Here is a 20,278-nt window from a genome sequence, read left to right as displayed (position 1 = left end):
AGCTGGTACCATTGAAAACAAGTGTGTAGCCAATCAGACACAAGCTCTGGGAGAGGAGATGATACAGTAGTAAGACCTGAACATGAACGCACATGAATATATTAATACAGATGAGGTAATGCCACAAAAATAGAGGATTATAGGGAGGGGAGCGAAGGGATCTGGTGAACAGGCAGTGAAGGAATTTTTTCCAGCACCATCCCGCTCACGGAAATAACTGAAAAATTTCACTAAGCAAATTGTGACTTGTAATTTTCCAAATTGCTGTCATGTTGTGAAATTTAAAAAAAGTGTCAATTTACGAATCATTCACAAAACACTCATACTGACAATATTCCTGCACGCAAAACATTCTAAATTGTTTTGATTATTTCAAGGTAAAAATGTGAGTGGACTGTGATAAAGACCTAGTGGAGGTATAACAAAAACATGAGTGATGAGACCTCCGCTGCATCAGTACTGAAGAAGATCCCAATATTTAGTGCCACGCCCATTGAACGTGGTGACCCCATGATGATCCTCCCAGAGTCACACACACACACCATACCACCCCAACCGTGGAAACCCAGCAAAACAATCCTGGGCTGGAGGCTCCGGGTCTGCAGTGGTGTCCTAGAAAAACAGCTCAGGGCTGCAGGGTAATGGAGGAGAGTGCTGACATTCCACTACTACTATGCTGCTCTCTCTCTCTGCAGCAGCATGCGGATCCACGTGCTGACCCAGTCTTACTACGGCAGTGATGCCCAGCCAGCGGGGAAAAACAACGCCCTCCCTCCTCCCCTCCCTCCAGACAGACTCAGACAGCCCGCCGGATCACGTGGCCAATGCCGTGGAGAGGCTGAGCGCTCGCCTGGGGCTTCGAGGGGGGGAGAGGGTTTGTGTGTGTGTTTTTGAAGCGTAAAAATGTATATAAGTGTATATTTGCTAGAAATGATTTAAATGCGTATTTAGATAAGGATGTATAATGTGTGTGTCAATAATATGTGGTTCTAAGATGTGCATGTGGGTGTGTATTTTGGGGAGAAATAGAGGAGCGTCAGTCAGAGTGCTGCAGTGGCGGGAGCAGAGAGGCAGCTTTAAACTTGACCTAGATTCTCCGGGTGACACGCCACATCGCATTAGCCCAGTCAGCCAGGCCCAGACCCGCCGGAGCTCGCTGATGCTGGCCCGATCGGACAGGCAGAAAAAAAAGGGGCTGGCACGCATTTCCCCCTACACCCCCTACTGTACCCCTTACCCTCCCGAGTGAGTCAACCCCACCCAGCTGACTCTGTTGGGAGGGAGCTTACTGTGGCACATGGTGGTGGGGGGTGGGGGGGCGTGGGCAGGGGACATGCAGTTTGTTTGTTTATGGTTTGAACTTGATTAACCCTGTGGCCACGCCCCTCCGTGTGCTATATTGTAGTAAACACCATAAAAAAAGGGCACCAAAACAGATTCAACTTTCAAAATAAAAACAAACCTTCAAACCAGTCAAATACAGAGACCAAACCATAACAACCACAATAAATATCATGACTGACAGCTAATGCCACTCAGTCTGCAGTATCATCATGCATTATTAGGCCGACCATAACAATGCTACTGCATCTCTAGCACCTTGCTGATTGAGGATAACTGCAGTCATGGTTTTTCTCCTGCTTTGCATCACAATGTAGCCTACTACTTTTACAATTCAACACGGCTTGAGACCAAACTACAATTAATGCACATTTGGAGATAAAAATAAACCTTTGAAATCTAAAGAGTCCAACCAAAGCAGCAGAAATCACAGAGAGAGAGAGAGAGATGAAACCAGGAGCTTCAGCTAAGCCCTCATCTATGGACAGCACCTGATCAAAGCCAGAAACCATGGAAACAACTACAGTAGGCTAGGCTACACACACGCACACACACGGCTTTTGAAACAAACACGTTTTCATCCGTTTCATCAATCCATTTTTCCTTATCAAGCAAACTGTTTGTGTTAGGCTACTGTCTCAAAGGATTATCTAAAAACGGTAGACTACTTTATACTCAACTTGATATCATGTAATAAACCATTCTAAAATGTTTATGTAATAAAACAGGTAAAACAACTACTAAAAGGTCACTCTAGCACTTTTTTGGTAAACAGTTACAGGCCTATTCTTCAAGACGCAACGGCTATACCATTCATTCAAAAGTCGACAGAGCAACCTCTGGATCACTGCAGTGCGGTGGATAAGGGCTGACCTGGTGACCTCCATGCAGACGACTACAAATGAGGTGTAATGGGGCAGAGAGAAACACTTCCCCACAGCCCCAAACCCTCCACCCTGAAGACTCCTCCAACTCCTGCCTGTGGGGGTGTTAGTGAGTGAGGGGTGGGGGTGAAGTGGGGCACAGGCTGCATGTCGTAGGTCACACCTCCCCCCTCCAGGCAGCTCTCCAACTCCAGCCCCAGTCACTGCAAACAGCCCCAAACCATCATTACACAAATGACCTTTTGACTGTGTCGGAGTTATGGACGCCACACAGAACCCTTCAAATCACACTATAGGCGGCAGAATGTAGGCCCATCAGCATCTCGGAGAGAAAGTGTATGACATTTTAGATGAAAAGCAGAGTAAGTAACATGGATCGGTACGCGTTTTGGTATTTTCAGAAGAACCCTCACAGGATTAAGGGTGGGGCACAATGGAGCATGCTGAGGTTTGGGGAGATGATGATTCTCGGTACAAACGTGCCTGTATTGTTCAGAATGCATTGAGCGCCCTCTGGAGGTGATGGACAGCAGTACATAGAAGACGTTGCGGAGGGAGAGCGACCACTCCCAAACTCTGAACCACGATGGTAGGGACACACATGCCAACTTCAGCGACACATCCTTCAGGCACCACCGCAAAACTAAAGATGAAGGACACTTATTGAGATATTTAACAACAGTCTTTATTTCCCCAGATGTTTGGTCTACGGTTTAATTTCCCCAATTAACCAGATCTCCAATCAAAACATTCCAAAATCATAATTGCAAACGCATCAACCCTGACATTGATGTGAAGTCACTTTTTACTAAAACCACTATGGATTCATTAGCATAACCTGTTGGATTAATAATATATGCCATTATGCAGACACTTATCCAAAGCGACTCACAGTAGTGCATGCATTAAAAAAAAAAAAAAAGATATATATATATACATATATGGGTGGCCCCGGCGGGAATTGAACCAACAAGCCTGGCATTGCAAGTGCCATGCTCCTCTAACCGAGTTGGATCTCAAAAGCCGTGGAGAGGTCAGGGTTCTAAAATGCTGTCGTGCAACCTGGGCTACTTGCTGCAGCCCATCCTCTGACATAGGGATACCGCCTCAGCACACAAACACTGCAGTAACTCCTCAGATTAGCAAACATCTTGTCTTGCACTGCATCAAGGGCAAAGAGGGGCTAGTGTCAAACAATTGGCTTAGAGCGCCACCCGGTGTCTATTTCGAATCTACAGGGTAACATGTATACACTACATGACCAAACGTATGTGGACACCTGCTCATCGAACATCTCATTTCAAAATCATTGGCATTAATATGGAATTGGTCCCCCCTTTGCTGCTATAACAGCCTCTATTCTTCTGGGAAGGCTTTCCACTAGATGTTGGAACATTGCTGCAGGGACTTGCTTCCATTCAGCCACAACAGCAATAGTGAAGTCGGGCACTGACATTGGGTGTTCCAATTCATCCCAAAGGTGTTCGATGGGGTTGAGGGCAGGGCTCTGTGCAAGCCAGTCATGTTCTTCCACACAGACCTTGACAAACCATTTCTGTTTGGACAGGAAAGGGCCTTCGACAAACTGTTGCCAAAAAGTTGGAAGCACAGAATCGTCTAGAATGTAATTGTATGCTGTAGCGTTAAAATGTCCCTTCACTGGAACTAAGGGGTCTAGCTCGAAACATGAAAAACAGCCCCAGACCATTATTCCTCCACCACCCAACTTTACAGTTGGCACTATGCAGTGTGGCAGGTAGTGTCCTCCTGGCATCCACCAACTCTAGATTAGTCTGTCGGACTGCTAGATGGTGAAGCGTGATTCGTCATTCCAGAGAACGAGTTTCCACTGCTCCAGAGTCCCATGGCAGCGGGCTTTACGCCATTCCAGCCAACACATGGGGATTTTAGGCTTGTGTGTGGCTGCTCGGCCATGGAAAGCCATTTCATGAAGCTCCTGACTAACAGTTTTAAACACCAGTCAGCAACAGGTGTGGCTGAAATAGCCAAATCCACTCATTTGAAGGGGTGTCCACATAGTGTGCATTTGCAATTGTCATAATTAGAGACAGTAATACTATAATTCCTATGGCCTGCCTTATAGGACAGACAGACGCCCGCAAGATAAACGAGAGAGAGAGAGAGAGAGAGAGAGAGAGAGAGAGAGAGAGAGAGAGAGAGAGAGAGAGAGAGAGAGAGAGAGAGAGAGAGAGAGAGAGAGAGAGAGAGAGAGAGAGAGAGAGAGAGAGAGAGAGAGAGAGAGAGAGAGAGAGAGAGAGAGAGAGAGAGAGAGAGAGAGAGAGAGAATGCAGAGAAAGGCCGGGCCCAGAGAGAGAGAGAGCAAAGAGAAAGAGCAAACAACTGGTGTGATGCTCAGGGGAGCAGAGGCTGCTGAGGTGAAGAGCATGTCAACCCTACAGGAACACAAATAATCAAGCAGTCAGCTGATACTTTAGCTGACACAACATGCCACTCTGCAAATCATCCACCACAGACGGATAATCATCTCTCATTTCCTATTTATGGGGATGTGGGGCCTGTGTGTGTGTTGCAGTCTCCCAGATGTTCACCGAAAAGAAAGCCATAGATATATTTGACATGGTAAAGTGCCTTCAGGAAATTTTCTAAGTGAAATACGTTGCCTAAATCGGCTTCATCCACACGATCCATGAGCGTCTCTCTGTACTGTATGAATAGTTGCCATTTCGTGAAACACCGCAGTTCCAAAGGCCTAGGAGTCCCACTGGTCAGAGAATACTTGGCTACACAGAGTAAGTCAATAAACCATGGATGGAGGAGGCAGTAAGCAAAGTTACGACACTACACAGGTGAAACATATTCAATAAGACATTTGTACAAACTAATCAAAACGCACAACTCATCATATACAGTCGCTAGTGAAAGTCTACACACCCCCTGCACAGTCTTCACATTTTGCCGCCTTAAAAAGTGATCTAAAAAAGGGACTTACATTCAATTTTTCCCCCTACCGATCATTTTTTTTTTTGGGGGGTGCTCAATGAAGATGTCTTGATTGCATATGGGTCGTTGCACCAAGTAGGTGGGCTCCCGAGTGGCGCAGCGGTCTAAGGCACTGCATCTCAGAGCTTGAGGCTGGTTTGAATCCAGGCTGCATCACAACCGGCCGTGATTGGGAGTCCCGTAGGGCGGCGCACAATTGGCCCAGTGTCGCCCGGGTTTGGCCGTCATTGTAAATAAGAATTTGTTCTTAACTGACTTACCTAGTTAAATAAAGGTTAAATGAATAAATAAATAGAAAAGTGCCTTTTGAGTAGTGTAACTTGGTAAAAGAAAAAACTTTATTTCACCTAATTTTTACATTCTGTTATAAAAGACCACATATTCAACTTAATAAAAAAATAAATTTCCCCGTCTCAAGAGGTTAAATAAAAAATACTATAGTAAGTTCCCATTAATAACAGCCAAAAACAGCAACAGGGTTGGCTGTAACATGGTTGATGACATTTTAAAATCAGCCATAAATCCCCTTGTGACAGGGGGGATGGAAGATTGTTGTGTGAAAGAGTAGAACCAGCTCACCTGCTTTTACACTATGATTTGACTATTAGATGTTCCACGTTTCTTTTGAAAAATAAAAAAATTCCAAAAGGTATAGTTTCACTATAAGGTTAACCTTAAAATGAGGGACAGGTTGTTGTTTGTTTTATATTAAAATGAATTCCTAAATCACATGAATTAAATAATAAATCTTCAGAAATGACTGACGAAGCAACATAACCAGGGCTTTACAATGATGGTAAAACATTCGAGAAATGTGGGGGTTAAGTGACTTGTCAATGACTTTTGTCACTTCAGTGAGTTTTTAATTCATATTTAAAAAAATCAGGATTTATTGAATTGCCCAAAAGAGCACTTCATTTAATGTAACAGGCTTTTAAAATGCAATATGTGTGCACAATTTCTACTTAAAATATCAAAAGGGACCCTTTCGTGGAACGACCCATAAGTCTTCACACCTCAAAGTGAATACTTGGTCGAAGCCCCTTTGGCGGCCAATACAGCTGTGAATCATTTTAAATAAAATTCTAGTAACTTTGTACAACTCCTGGGGCAACATGTATCCACTGTATATATCAATGATGTTGCTCTTGCTGCGGGCGATTCCCTGATCCACCTGTCCGCAGACGACACCATTCTATATACTTCCGGCCCGTCCTTGGACACTGTGCTATCTAACCTCCAAACGAGCCTCAATGCCATACAACACTCCTTCCGTGGCCTCCAACTGCTCTTAAACGCTAGTAAAACCAAATGCATGCTTTTCAACCGTTCGCTGCCTGCACCCGCACGCCTGACCAGCATCACCACCCTGGATGGTTCCGACCTTGAATATGTGGACATCTATAAGTACCTAGGTGTCTGGCTAGACTGTAAACTCTCCTTCCAGACTCATATCAAACATCTCCAATCAAAAATCAAATCAAGAGTCGGCTTTCTATTCCGCAACAAAGCCTCCTTCACTCACGCCACCAAACTTACCCTAGTAAAACTGACTATCCTACCGATCCTCGACTTCGGCGATGTCATCTACAAAATTGCTTCCAACACTCTACTCAGCAAACTGGATGCAGTTTATCACAGTGCCATCCATTTTGTCACTAAAGCTCCAGCAGGTGCATCTCACTGATCATCCCTAAAGCCAACACCTCATTTGGCCGCCTTTCGTTCCAGTTCTCTGCTGCCTGTGACTGGAACGAATTGCAAAAATCCCTGAAGTTGGAGACTTTTATCTCCCTCACCAACTTCAAACATCTGCTATCTGAGCAGCTAACCGATCGCTGCCGCTGTACATAGTCTATCGGTAAATAACCCACCGATTTTTTCCTACCTCATCCCCATACTGTTTTTATTTATTTTATTTTCTACTCTTTTGCACACCAATATCTCTACCTGTACATGACCATCTGATCATTTATCACTCCAGTGTTAATCTGCAAAATTGTAATTATTCGCCTACCTCCTCATGCCTTTTTCACACAATGTATATAGACTAATTTTTTCTACTGTATTATTGACTCGTTAATTGTTTACTCCATGTGTAACTCTGTGTTGTCTGTTCACACTGCTATGCTTTATCTTGGCCAGGTCGCAGTTGCAAATGAGAACTTTATTCTCAACTAGCCTACCTGGTTAAATAAAGGTTAAATAAAAATACAATTCAAATAAATTGTTTTGTCAAAAATTGCTCAACCTCAGGAAATTTGGTGGGGAGTCATTGATGGACAGCAATATTCAAACCTTTAGATTTTCAAGCAAATTTACGTCAGGACTGTGACTGGACCACTTATGAACACAACACTTATTGGAAATACTTTCTGGTATGTCCTTGGCATTAACATTTTTTGTAATTGTCAAGCTGAAAAATAAAACTATGCCAGGCAGGTTCCCAAATTTTGACCTTGGCTTTTCTCCATTCATATTTATTTGTATTCTGACAAACTCCCCAGTCCCTTCCAGTGAAAACCATACCCATTGCAGAGGGTTTCACTCCGTGTTGTATTGGATTTGACCCAAGCCTGTAGTTTTTCATTTAGGCCAAAACATTAATTAATTTGCTTGTCTTGCAGTATTTTAACACCCTTGTTGCAAACAGAATGGATGATTTGAGGTAGATTTGTTTTTAACAAAGGCTTCATTATGTTTACTTTCTGGCCCAGGCCAGTAATGTGGAGATAATGCAGTGTTCTTGATCCTTTTATATTTCCATTTATTGTGGTGGCAGCGTCATGTTATGGGTATGCTTGTCACCGGCAGGGACTGGGGAGTTTGTCAGGATCTAAAGAAATATGAAAGGAGGAAAGTCCAGATAAAAAGTTAGTGGAAACGCTGCCTTGGTTGTCTGAATAACTAACCCTGGGATAGAGTTATTTTTCAGCGGAACAATTTCCCAATTTTTAATGTCAAAGACACACCAGAATGGCTTTCCAGTAAGTGTTAATAATGGTCCTACATCTGCTTATTTTGACAAAACAATCTATGTTTCCATAAGAGTTGTGAAAAGGTAGAATCTCATTCAACATTATTCACAGCTGTAAGATGATTCCACCAAGTATTAACTCTGGGGTGTGAATACATATTTTATTTTACATCCATTTGGATAAGGTATATACATTTGTCTTTCACTTTGGAAAAGTTGAGTAGGTTGTGTATATCGGTAGGAAAAAAATCGATTCCATTTTTAGAAGTAATTTTAAAGGCAGTAAAATGTGAAGACTGAAATACTTTTTCTAGGCACTGTATGACATCATACCATAGTCTACGGTTTATAAATATTTTTACATCACCAGCTGGTGGCAGTACTGCCTCATTATTATTTTTTTTTTTTACCAGAGCTACAGTGAAAAGCTTTACCCCAGGCTACTTTACTACAGTACACACCTCCCCTGGTTTACAGAAGCTAATCTTACCTCAGCGTTCAGTGAAAGGAATGCCGCATTCACTCGATCATCTCCCCTCTGTTAGTTACAACTCACCACTTCCCGTCCCTTGGCCAAAGAGTCACAGACTGAAGTCTGAGCTAGCTAAAATAGATTAGCGTTCCCGCTAAACCGGTGGATTTAAGACTCGCAATGTAGCTTTTGCCAAGCCATTATTGCATTAACAACTAACAAATTGCATGATAATCATGATATTTCAGTTAGGCTACGGTTTTAATGTAAAACCCTTCATGAACTGATGTTTAACTAAACATACCACACAGAACATATGAAATGGTATTGGCTTATTTAGTCCTAGACGGCTTGGATTGTCTCCAGCTGTATCAGACAGACAGGTGGGAAGCTGTGGTGCAAGATAGGTGGGCAGGTAATGTAACAACGTGCTCTGACACCTCTGATTAGGCCCAAGATTGACAGCTCCGCTGCCACGCCATGGTAACGGTCTCCAAGGAGACTGAAGGGAAAATATAAACAAGGGAGGCAAAAATCACACAAGCAGGAACTGTAATAGAGGGTAGTGATGTTATCACCTATTTCTAATTCTGACGGATCCAATGTGTCTGAAAGGAAGCGGTGCAAGATTCTAGGCTTAGTTGTAGCTAGGGCTTGTTGTGTAGGTGAGGTGCTCCACAGTGAAAGCTTCCATCTATATACAGCCACTCTAGAACACAACAGACACATTAGCCTCCACAGAAGAACAGCTTACCTTTGATATAACAAAGCAAAATAGTGAATGTGTGAGGGTCAAGGACCTAGTGTAACAGTGTTGCTTCCGTCCCTCTTCCTTGACTCAACCTGAGCTCGAACTAAGAACCCTCTGAACACACGTACAACTTATCTGTCACTCCACAAACAACTAATTCAAGTTCTCAGAGCAGGTGACGTCACCGATAGAACACTACTAGCACGCACAGCTAACTAGCTAGCCATTTTACATTGGCTAAACTAGCATAACAAAATAAAACATACCAGCATTACACAAACCGTGTTCACATTGTGACCCTGATGGGGAAAAAGTCAAAACGACAGCGCTCTTCTAGCGCCAAATAATAACAGGAACTTAAAATGAAGAGAAAAATAACTATGCTTAAGAGTGACCACAGTTAGAGCTGAAGTTCCACAAAGTCATGTTCCACTTGAGGTATAAAGAATCCAATAGAAAGGCCTTATAGCAGAATAGCATATTCTGCTGTGGTGTTACGATTGAACCCTAAAGTTAGATGAGTCAGGACATGACAGCAGTGGGTGTTGATAGCTCCGGGGTGAAGCTTCCCCTAGTTACAGAACTAGGATCCGTTTCCCCTCCCCCCAATCCTAACCTACCATTACTAGGGGAAATGCAAAACTGACACAAGATCAGCGTATAGGGGTAACTTTGTGTTAATACTAACCAGCAGAAGCTCTGGAGGTGTCAGTCAGGAGGAAGGAGGCCGAGCCTGGCGGGTGGCCAAGGTCACAGTCCTCCAGCAGAGGTCAGGTTCTGAAAACAAAGGCTAATTCAGTCAGTGAGTCAAATCACTCCTCCCAAAACAGATATGAACAGTCTTTATCAATTCATTTTCTTGCTCCTTCTTTTTGACAGCAAGTTTTGCAACAAAACTTAACCTGGCCAATATTCGACATTCCTCTCAGTCTATCCCTCTGGTCCAATTATCATGTAATAGCTCAAAAGTTTCACTTGGCCACAACAAACATTTCCAACCTCCAGGACCTTGATTATCCCTAGATTACTGAACACTTAACATTACAGGACACATGAATGCAATGTTACCAGAGGTTGAGAATTTATTGGACAACAGTCAGTCACAGGTGCAGCCCTTCGTGATTCTCATGCAGACTGGGTTTCTTGAGAAGGGCAACGTTGCAGCAGTCTTGTAGAAACTGGGAGGCACAGCGGCCAGACGCACACCACTTCCTATTGTGCAACACTTCCTCTCATTCAGTGTGTACTTCGGATTTTCCACTGCACTCCCTAGTCCACTTCCTCCTGTTAGGCTACAATAGGGCCCAGACAAAATATTCTTAATGTTTGTTCAACCAAGACTTGTGTTCACTGCAATTAAAATCAGCCAATGTGGTTTGAGGTGCAAGATGGGGGGGGCCTTCTATTTCTATGGTCACAACAAACTTCTTTTTTTTTTTTTGCATTGTCACCCGCATAAAGCCTTTTGAATTTTGTGACACACCAAATAGACATAACCATGTTGATAACCACAACCAAGGCTTTATAGCTAACTTACCCAAGAACGACCAGTCCCAGCACTGGGTCCAGACTTCTGACCCACCCCTTGAGAAATCACTGGTGACGAGAACCCTCATGACAAGATATGCTTCAACCTGATATTTTCTTTTAAAACCATTTGGATTTGAAAAGCCACTTGAACATGAACCCCAAGCACGCACCTCTGGCCCTTTCCGGAGTGTGGTTGAGTGCAGTTTCAGTAGACGGAAGACAATTAGGACCGGGGGCGCTGTACTACTCCACGATTCATCAGCCTGCATACAAATAGGCTGCGAACAAATGGCCTGCCTTAATGAACTAGCAGTGCTCATACATGAATGTGATTGGACTTCTAGTTCTTTGACTTTGGCCTACAACAACCGAACGAGTCAGTCACTCCGAGTGAGCTCTGGAGAGAAACTTTCAAAGATATCTCGGCTTGGGGCGGCAGCGTAGCCTAGTGGTTAGAGCGTTGGACTAGTAACCGGAAGGTTGCGAGTTCAAACCCCCGAGCTGACAAGGTACAAATCTGTCGTTCTGCCCCTGAACAGGCAGTTAACCCACTGTTCCCAGGCCGTCATTGAAAATAAGAATATGTTCTTAACTGACTTGCCTGGTTAAATAAAGGTAAAATAAAAATAATAAAAAATTGGAGTTGGCTGAAATCCACACAAGACTTAGAAATTGAAGAACTTTGTGCTCAAAGTCCCCTCATAGTTATACTCGTGGAAATGGGATATCAAATATCTACTTCCTTTCAGATCACCCTTTATGTTTCACTGTAATAATAATGTGTTTATGATACACTGTGGGTTTTAAAAGGGGAAGTTTCGCCAGAGCAAAGGGCTCTAGGTCTATACCAAATAAAAATGGACTTGGCTTGTCACTTTGGACATTAAGTGACATCGGTGCCAAGGCATCATGGAATAAGTTACGCATCATTGAGCAACACCGCTGGAGAGGTACTACGCTTTAACCCAATCAACGTGATGTGGAATAAGAGCTTTGGTTTAGATTGTATTCACTGTTCTAAGATACAGGCTGTTCAAGAGACTGCTGGGTCAACTTGTCATTTCTATTACACGCACGCACGCACGCACGCACGCACGCACACACACGTCTTAATATGTAACAACACGATAGGCAGAATCAAGCCAATGACTTGAATACAGATTCTATTTAGACCCTGATTGTAGGACGGTAGTAGACTTAATTTTCTAAATTACATTGTGATAATGGCCTGGTAAACAGGTCCCATATTACACCGGTTGTAGCTACACTGCATCTGGAGTGAGCATGCATTGATACACCCTAGGGTCAGTGCTTGATCCATGCGAAAGAAACATTGATTGACCCATTGCATGTTACGTTTCTTTAAATCGCAATAACGGTACCCCGAAAAACAGATGAGCATCATAAATGCACAAGCTATATAAGTGGAGAGAAACAAAAGCAATTTTTGTAGCATAGAAACGGAACTTCCTTGAGTCTTTGAAAAATAAACGGACTGTCAACAAACGTGTTTGCATTTACAGAGAGGTCAATATGTGGGACAGCACATGTTGTAAACTACAATGTGCTGTCACTATGAAGTAGGCCATCATTTAAATCAATAGCGGCTAATGTGTAGTCAACGCATGATGATTTGCATGGTCCGCAGATCCAGGGTCAGTTGGGAACATGACTTTCCAAGAATATTAGGTTTGCGTGATGATCCCAATTAGAGGTCGACCGATTATGATTTTTCAATGCCGATACCGATACCGATTATTGGAGGGCTAAAAAAAGGTTGCTACCGATTAATCTGCCTTTAAATTATTTTTGTAATAATGACAATAACAACAATACTGAATTAACACTTATTTTAACTTAATATAAAACATCAATAAAATCAATTTAGCCTCAAATAAATAATGAAACGTTCAATTTGGTTTAAATAATGCAAAAACAAAGTGTTGGAGAAGAAAGTAATATGTGCCATGTAAAATATGTGCCATGTAAAAATGTGTGCCATGTAAGATATGTGCCATGTAAAAAAGCTAACGTTTAAGTTCCTTGCTCAGAACATGAGAACATATGAAAGTTGGTGGTTCCTTTTAACACGAGACTTCAATATTCCAAGGTAAGAGGTTTTAGTTAATATAGTATTTATAGGACTATTTCTCTCTATACCATTTGTATTTCATATACCTTTGACTATTGGATGTTCTTATAGGCACTATAGTATTGCCAGTGTAACAGTATAGCTTCCATCCCCCTCCTCGCCCCTACCTGGGCTCGAACCAGGAACACATCGACAACAGCCACACTCGAAGCATCGTTACCCATCGCTCCACAAAAGCCACGGCCCTTGCAGCGCAAGGGGAATAACTACTCCAAATCTAAAAGCGAGTGACATTTGAAACAGTATTAGCGCACACCCAACTAACTAGCTAGCCATTTCACATTGGTTACACCAGCCATTAGGCTGATAGGCTTGAAGTCATAAACAGCGCTGTGCTTGAGAAGAGCTGCTGGCAAAATGCACGAAAGTGCTGTTTGAATGAATGATTACGGGCCTGCTGCTGCTCAGTCAGACTTCCCTATCAAATCAGACTTAATTATAACATAATAACACACAGACATACGAGCCTTTGGTCATTAATATGATCGAATCCGGAAACTATCATGAACAAAACGTTTATTATTTCAGTGAAATACGGAACGGGTGGCATCCCTAAGTCTAAATATTCTTGTTACATTGCAAAACCTTCAATGTATGTCATAACTGGCAAATTAGTTTGCAATGAGCCAGGAGGCCCAAACTGTTGCATATACCCTGACTCTGCGTGCAATTAACGCAAGAGAAATTACACAATTTCACCTGGTTAATATTGCCTGCTAAACTGGATTAGTAGTTATAACTAGTGATTATGATTGATTGTTTTTTATAAGATACGTTTAATGCTAGCTAGCAATTTACCATGGCTTCTACTGCATTCGCGTAACAGACAAGCTACTCGTGGAGTGCAATGGTTAGAGCATTGGACTAGTTAACTGTGCGGTTGCAATATTGAAACCCCTGAGCTGACAAGGTCTAAGAGTGAAAATCTGTCGTTCTGCCACTGAACAAGGCAGTTAACCCACAGTTCCTAGGCAGTCATTGAAAATAAGAATGTGTTCTTAACGGACTTGCCAAGGTAAATAAAAAGGTATAAACATTTTTTTTCTTAGTTTTTTAAAACGGGAAACGGCGCCCAAAAATACCGATTTCCGATTGTTATGAAAACTTGAAATCGGCCATTCCGAATAATCGGTCGACCTCTAATCCCAATGCTAATTTAAAACATTGTAATTAGAAGACACAAAGCGACGTTGCATTTTAGATGGTAAGCAGTCACAGCTCTCCTCTCCCTCACCGTGTCGTGATGAATAAGAATGACCCACTCATGAGAAAAAAGTGAGACGTTTGCCAGAGTAGTAAAAAGGTTAGCTGACTACGAAGCGAGGGACAGAATTTGTTCAATTAGCTGGTGTTGTTTTACATGTTTGATACATTCTCAATTAAAAAGTGTGTTACCGTGGCAACAGCTTCCAGTTGCTCACTGGGAGTGAGATAGGGCTTAGGAGGAAAACTGGCTCACGCTTTTATTTCAAGGGGGTGTGGATGATCATGATCAAACTAGAGCCGGTTATATAAGCCTAATGAACAAAACACATCTTAACTAAGGTCAAACTCTGCATCGATTTCCCCCCGACAAAAACTGAGGCAGATCTGTATGCGTGGAGGTGACACTCCAACAAAATATGTTAAAACAAATTAGGCACTGTGGAGAATGGTAGCTCTGAGGCAGCCTCAGTCATCTCCAGTCGCATTACAAGCACCAGGCAGGCAATAAAAACCTGCATTGATGGAAGCCTAGACTAGCCCAAGTTGATTACTGAAAATACCATGCACTCTTTCTATGACAGTGAACAAACAGTAGCTTTGGAAAGTATTCAGACCCCTTGACTTTTTCCACATTTTGTTACGTTACAGCCTTATTCTAAAATGTATTAAATAGTCCCCCCCCCCCTCAATCTACACACAATATCCCATAATGACAAAGCAAAAACAGGGTTAGAAATATTTGCTAATTTATAAAAAAATAAAAAAAATGAAATATCACATTTACATAAATATTCAGACCCTTCACTCAATGCTTTGTTGAAGCACCTTTGGCAGCATTTACAAATTAATTTAGGGAGTTTCTCCCATTCTTCTCTGCAGATCTTCTCAAGCTCTGTCAGGTTGGATGGAGAGAGTATTTTCAGGTCTCTCAAGAGATGTTTGATCGGGTTCAAGTACAGACTCTGGCTGGGCCACTCAAGGACATTCAGAGACTTGTCCCAGAGCCACTTCTTTTCTTTCTTGGCTGTGTGCTTATGGTTGTTGTCCTGTTGAAAGATGAACCTTTGCCCCAGTCTAAGGTCCTGAGCAGGTTTTCATCAAGGATCTCACTGTACTTTGCTCTGTTCACTTTTCCCTCGATCCTGACTAGTCTCCCAGTCCCTGCACCTGAAAAACATCCCCACAGCATGATGCCACCACCATGTTTCACCGTAGGGATGGTGCCGGGTTGCCTCCAGACGTGATGCTTGGCATTTAGTAGAGGTTGTAGAGGTCCGATTTCAAGTTTTCATAACAATCGGAAATCTGTGTTTTTGGACATCGATTTTGCAGAATTCTTTTATTTATACAACTTTATTTAACTAGGCAAGTCAGTTAAGAAGACATTCTTATTTTCAATGACGGCCTAGGAACGGTGAGTTAACTGCCTCCTTTAGGACGACAGATTTTTACCTTGTCAGCTCGGGGGATACAATCTCGCATTCTTACAGTTAAGTAATCCAACGCAGTAACGACCTGCCTCTTGTTGCACTCCACAAGGAGACTGACTGCCTGTTACGTGAATGCAAGAAGCCAAGGTAAGTTGCTAGCTAGCATTAAACATATCTTATAAAAAACAATCAATCATAATCACTAGTTAACTACACATAGTTGATGATATTACTAGATATTATCTAGCGTGTCCTGCGTTGCGTATAATCTGACTGAGCATACAAGCATCTAAGTATCTGACTGAGCAGTGGTAGGCAGAAGCAGGAGCGTAAACATGAATTCAAACAGCACTTTAGTGCGTTTTGCCAGCAGCTCTTCGTTGTGTGTCAAGCATTGCGCTGTTTATGACTTCAAGCCTATCAACTCCCGAGATGAGGCTGGTGTAACCGAAGTGAAATGGCTAGCTAGTTAGCGTGCGCTAATAGCGTTTCAAACATCACTCGCTCTGAGCCTGTGGTTGTTTCCCTTGCTCTGCATGGGTAACGCTGCTTCAAGGGTGGCTGTTGTCGTTGTGTTTCTGGTTCGAGACCATGGAGGAGCGAGGAGAGGGACTGAGGCTATACTGTTACACTGGCAATACTAAAGTGCCTATAAGAACATCCAATAGTCAAAGGTTAATAAAATACAAATGATATAGAGGGAAATAGTCCTATAATAACTACAACCTAAAACCTCTTACCTGGGAATATTGAAGACTCATGTTAAAAGGAACCACCAGCTTTCATATGTTCTCATGTTCTGAGCAAGGAACTTAAATGTTAGCTTTTTTACATGGCACATACAGTGGGGCAAAAAAGTATTTAAGTTAAGTTAATAGACCAATAACTAAGAGAGTTTCACACCTCTCTGACAATAACAAATAGTTCAGGTTACATGCTCCTCCAATTAGGTCCCTCACTCAGACCTCTACTAGATAGTCCTAGCAAAATTCATGCTTGAGAAATAGCTTTTTAGTAAGAAGATATTTTGGTTTCTTTTTGACCATTTTAATTGAAAACAGTCACAGGAAGGTACTTAATTGTTACCCAGAAATGATTTGATATTGAGATCAAAACGGCTTAATTGGACATTTAAATATATCCCAATACTGTGTGGGTACCTTTTCAGGGGGAACTGTGAATGTCTTCAAATGATACCTCTTGGCTAATACAATTACTATTTATTTTAACACTAGAGTGGCCAATTTCTTCTTGGCTGGATTGTTAAATACAGTGGGGCAAAAAAGTATTTAGTCAGCCACCAATTGTGCAAGTTCTCCCACTTAAAAAGATGAGAGAGGCCTGTAATTTTCATCATATGTACACTTCAACTATGACAGAATAAATGAGGAAAAAAATTCCAGAAAATCACATTGTAGGATTTTTAATGAATTTATTTGCAAATTATGGTGGAAAATAAGTATTTGGTCACCTACAAACAAGCGAGATTTCTGGCTCTCACAGACCTGTAACTTATTCTTTGAGGCTCCTCTGTCCACCACTCGTTACCTGTATTAATGGCACCTGTTTCAACTTGTTATCAGTATAAAAGACACCTGTCCACAACCTCAAACAGTCACACTCCAAACTCCACCATGGCCAAGACCAAAGAGCTGTCAAAGGACACCAGAAACAAAATTGTAGACCTGCACCAGGCTGGGAAGACTGAATCTGCAATAGGTAAGCAGCTTGGTTTGAAGAAATCAACTGTGGGAGCAATTATTAGGAAATGCAAGACATACAAGACCACTGATAATCTCCCTCGATCTGGGGCTCCACGCAAGATCTCACCCCGTGGGGTCAAAATGATCACAAGAACGGTGAGCAAAAATCCCAGAACCACACGGGGGGACCTAGTGAATGACCTGCAGAGAGCTGGGACCAAAGTAACAAAGCCTACCATCAGTAACACACTATGCCGCCAGGGACTCAAATCCTGCAGTGCCAGACGTGTCCCCCTGCTTAAGCCATTACATGTCTTGGCCCGTCTGAAGTTTGCTAGAGAGCATTTGGATGATCCAGAAGAAGATTGGGAGAATGTCATATGGTCAGATGAAACCAAAATATAATTTTTTGGTAAAAACTCAACTCGTCGTGTTTGGAGGACAAAGAATGCTGAGTTGCATCCAAAGAACACCATACCTACTGTGAAGCATGGGGGTGGAAACATCATGCTTTGGGGCTGTTTTTCTGCAAAGGGACCAGGACGACTGATCCGTTTAAAGGAAAGAAGGAATGGGGCCATGTATCGTGAGATTTTGAGTGAAAACCTCCTTCCATCAGCAAGGGCATTGAAGATGAAACGTGGCTGGGTCTTTCAGCATGACAATGATCCCAAACACACCGCCCGGGCAACGAAGGAGTGGCTTCGTAAGAAGCATTTCAAGGTCCTGGAATGGCCTAGCCAGTCTCCAGATCTCAACCCCATAGAAAATCTTTGGAGGGAGTTGAAAGTCTGTGTTGCCCAGCAACAGCCCCAAAACATCACTGCTCTAGAGGAGATCTGCATGGAGGAATGGGCCAAAATACCAGCAACAGTGTGTGAAAACCTTGTGAAGACTTACAGAAAACATTTTACCTCTGTCATTGCCAACAAAGGGTATATAACAAAGTATTGAGATAAACTTTTGTTAATGACCAAATACTTATTTTTCACCATAATTTGCAAATAAATTCATTAAAAATCCTACAATGTGATTTTCTTTCTCATTATGTCTGTCATAGTTGAAGTGTACCTATGATGAAAATTACAGGCCTCTCATCTTTTTAAGTGGGAGAACTTGCACAATTGGTGGCTGACTAAATACTTTTTTGCCCCACTGTATTGCACTTTTACTTTCTTCTCCAACACTTTGTTTTTGCATTATTTAAACCATTTTGTAAAAAATTTGAGGCTAAATTGATTTTATTGATGTATTATATTAAGTTAAAATAAGTGTTCATTCAGTAATGTTTTAATTGTCATTATTACAAAAAATATATATGTAAAGTCGGTATCGGCTTTTTTTGTCCTCCAATAATCGGTATCGGAATTGAAAAATCATAAATCGGTCGACCTCTACCATTTAGGCAAGCACATTTATTTAACATTTTAAAAAGACCTTATTTACATAAAAGTGTTCAGACCATTTGCTATGAGACCCGAAAGTGAGCTCAGTTGCATCGTTTCAATTGATTCTCCTTGAGATGTTTCAGCAACTTAATTTACCTGTGGTAAATTCAATTGATTAGACATGATTTGGAAAAAGCACACACACACACCTGTCTATATAAAAGGTCAAACAGTTGACAGAGTATGTCAGAGCAAAAACCAAGCCATGAAGTCAAACTAATTGTCTGTAGAGTCTCGAGACAGGATTGTGTCGAGGGACAGATCTGGGGAAGGGTACCAAAAAATTACCAAGAACCTGATGGTCATTCTGACAAAGCTCCAGAGTTTATCTGTGGAGATGATTGTCCTTCTAGAAGGTTCTCTCATCTCTGAAGCACTCCACCAATCAGGCCTTTATGTTAGAGTGGCCAGACGGAGGACACTCCTCAGTAAAAAGGCAAATGACAGCCCGCTTTGTGTTTGCCAAAAGGCACCTAAATGACGCTCAGACCATAAGAAACAGATTCTCTTGTCTGATGAAACCAAGATTGAACTCTTTGGCCTGAATGCCAAGGATCACGTCTGGAGGAAACCTGGCACCATCCCTACAGTGAAGCATGGTGGCAGCATCATAATGTGGGGATGTTTTTCAGCAGCAGGGACTGGGAGACTAGTTAGGAATGAGGGAAAGATGAATGGAGCAAAGTACAGAGAGATCCTTGATGAAAACCTGCTCCAGAGCACTCAGGACCTCAGACTGGGGTGAAGGTTCACCTTCCAACAGGACTACGACCCTAAGCACACAGCCAAGACAATGCAGGAGTGGCTTCGGGACAAGTCTCAAAGTCCTTGAGTGGCAAAGCCAGAGCCCGGACTTGAACCCGATCAAACATCTCTGGAGAGAACTGAAAATAACTGTGCAGCGATGCTCCCCATCCAACCTGACAGAGCTTGAGAGGATCTGCTGAGAAGAATGGAGGAACTCCCCAAATACAGGTGTGCCAAGCTTGTAGATATATACCCAAGAAGACTCAAGGCTGTAATCACTGCCAAAGGTGCTTCAACAAAGTACTGAGTAAAGGGTCTGAACACTTATGTAAAATGTGATATCAGTTTTTTATTTTTAATTAACGTGCAAAACTGTCAAAACTGTTTTTGCTTTGTCATTGTGTGTAGACTGATGAGGGAAAAAAAAGATTTAATCAATTTTAGAACAAGTCAAGGGGTCTGAATACTCTCTGAACGCACTAGTAACATGTAACAATCTCTGACAGATCCCACCCAAGCAAAGCTGATTACCTTTTCAAAATGTAGAGGGCTACCACTATACTCTACCACAGTAAAAAAGGAAGTTGAGAACACGATTGAGCTGTCATGTAGCCTAGAGACTGAAAATAAGGAAGAGAGTGCAACTGGTGGAGTC

General features: G+C 42.3%; 1 protein-coding gene across 4 annotated transcripts in view; it reads right to left on the bottom strand.

The window, feature by feature from the left end:
* The window catches only part of fam49bb (family with sequence similarity 49 member Bb), a 40,848-nt gene that overhangs the window by 14,416 nt on the left and 6,154 nt on the right, over positions 1-20,278 (bottom strand). For 2 of the 4 annotated variants that reach the window (XM_035759446.2, XM_035759453.2), the window contains exons 2-3: positions 10,476-10,699; positions 10,096-10,184 (exon numbers count right to left, since the gene is read on the bottom strand). The gene's annotated coding sequence lies outside the window, so the exon portion shown is untranslated. The remainder of the gene's footprint in view (positions 1-10,095; positions 10,185-10,475; positions 10,700-20,278) is intronic. The other 2 variants (XM_035759441.2, XM_035759460.2) reach the window with 1 other exon arrangement.

This window comes from Oncorhynchus keta, chromosome 4 (genome assembly GCF_023373465.1).
Source record: "Oncorhynchus keta strain PuntledgeMale-10-30-2019 chromosome 4, Oket_V2, whole genome shotgun sequence".
In the NCBI taxonomy this organism is placed as follows: Eukaryota; Metazoa; Chordata; class Actinopteri; order Salmoniformes; family Salmonidae; genus Oncorhynchus; species Oncorhynchus keta.
Note: the sequence above shows the minus strand (reverse complement) of the source record. Positions and strands in the feature narration are given on the sequence as shown.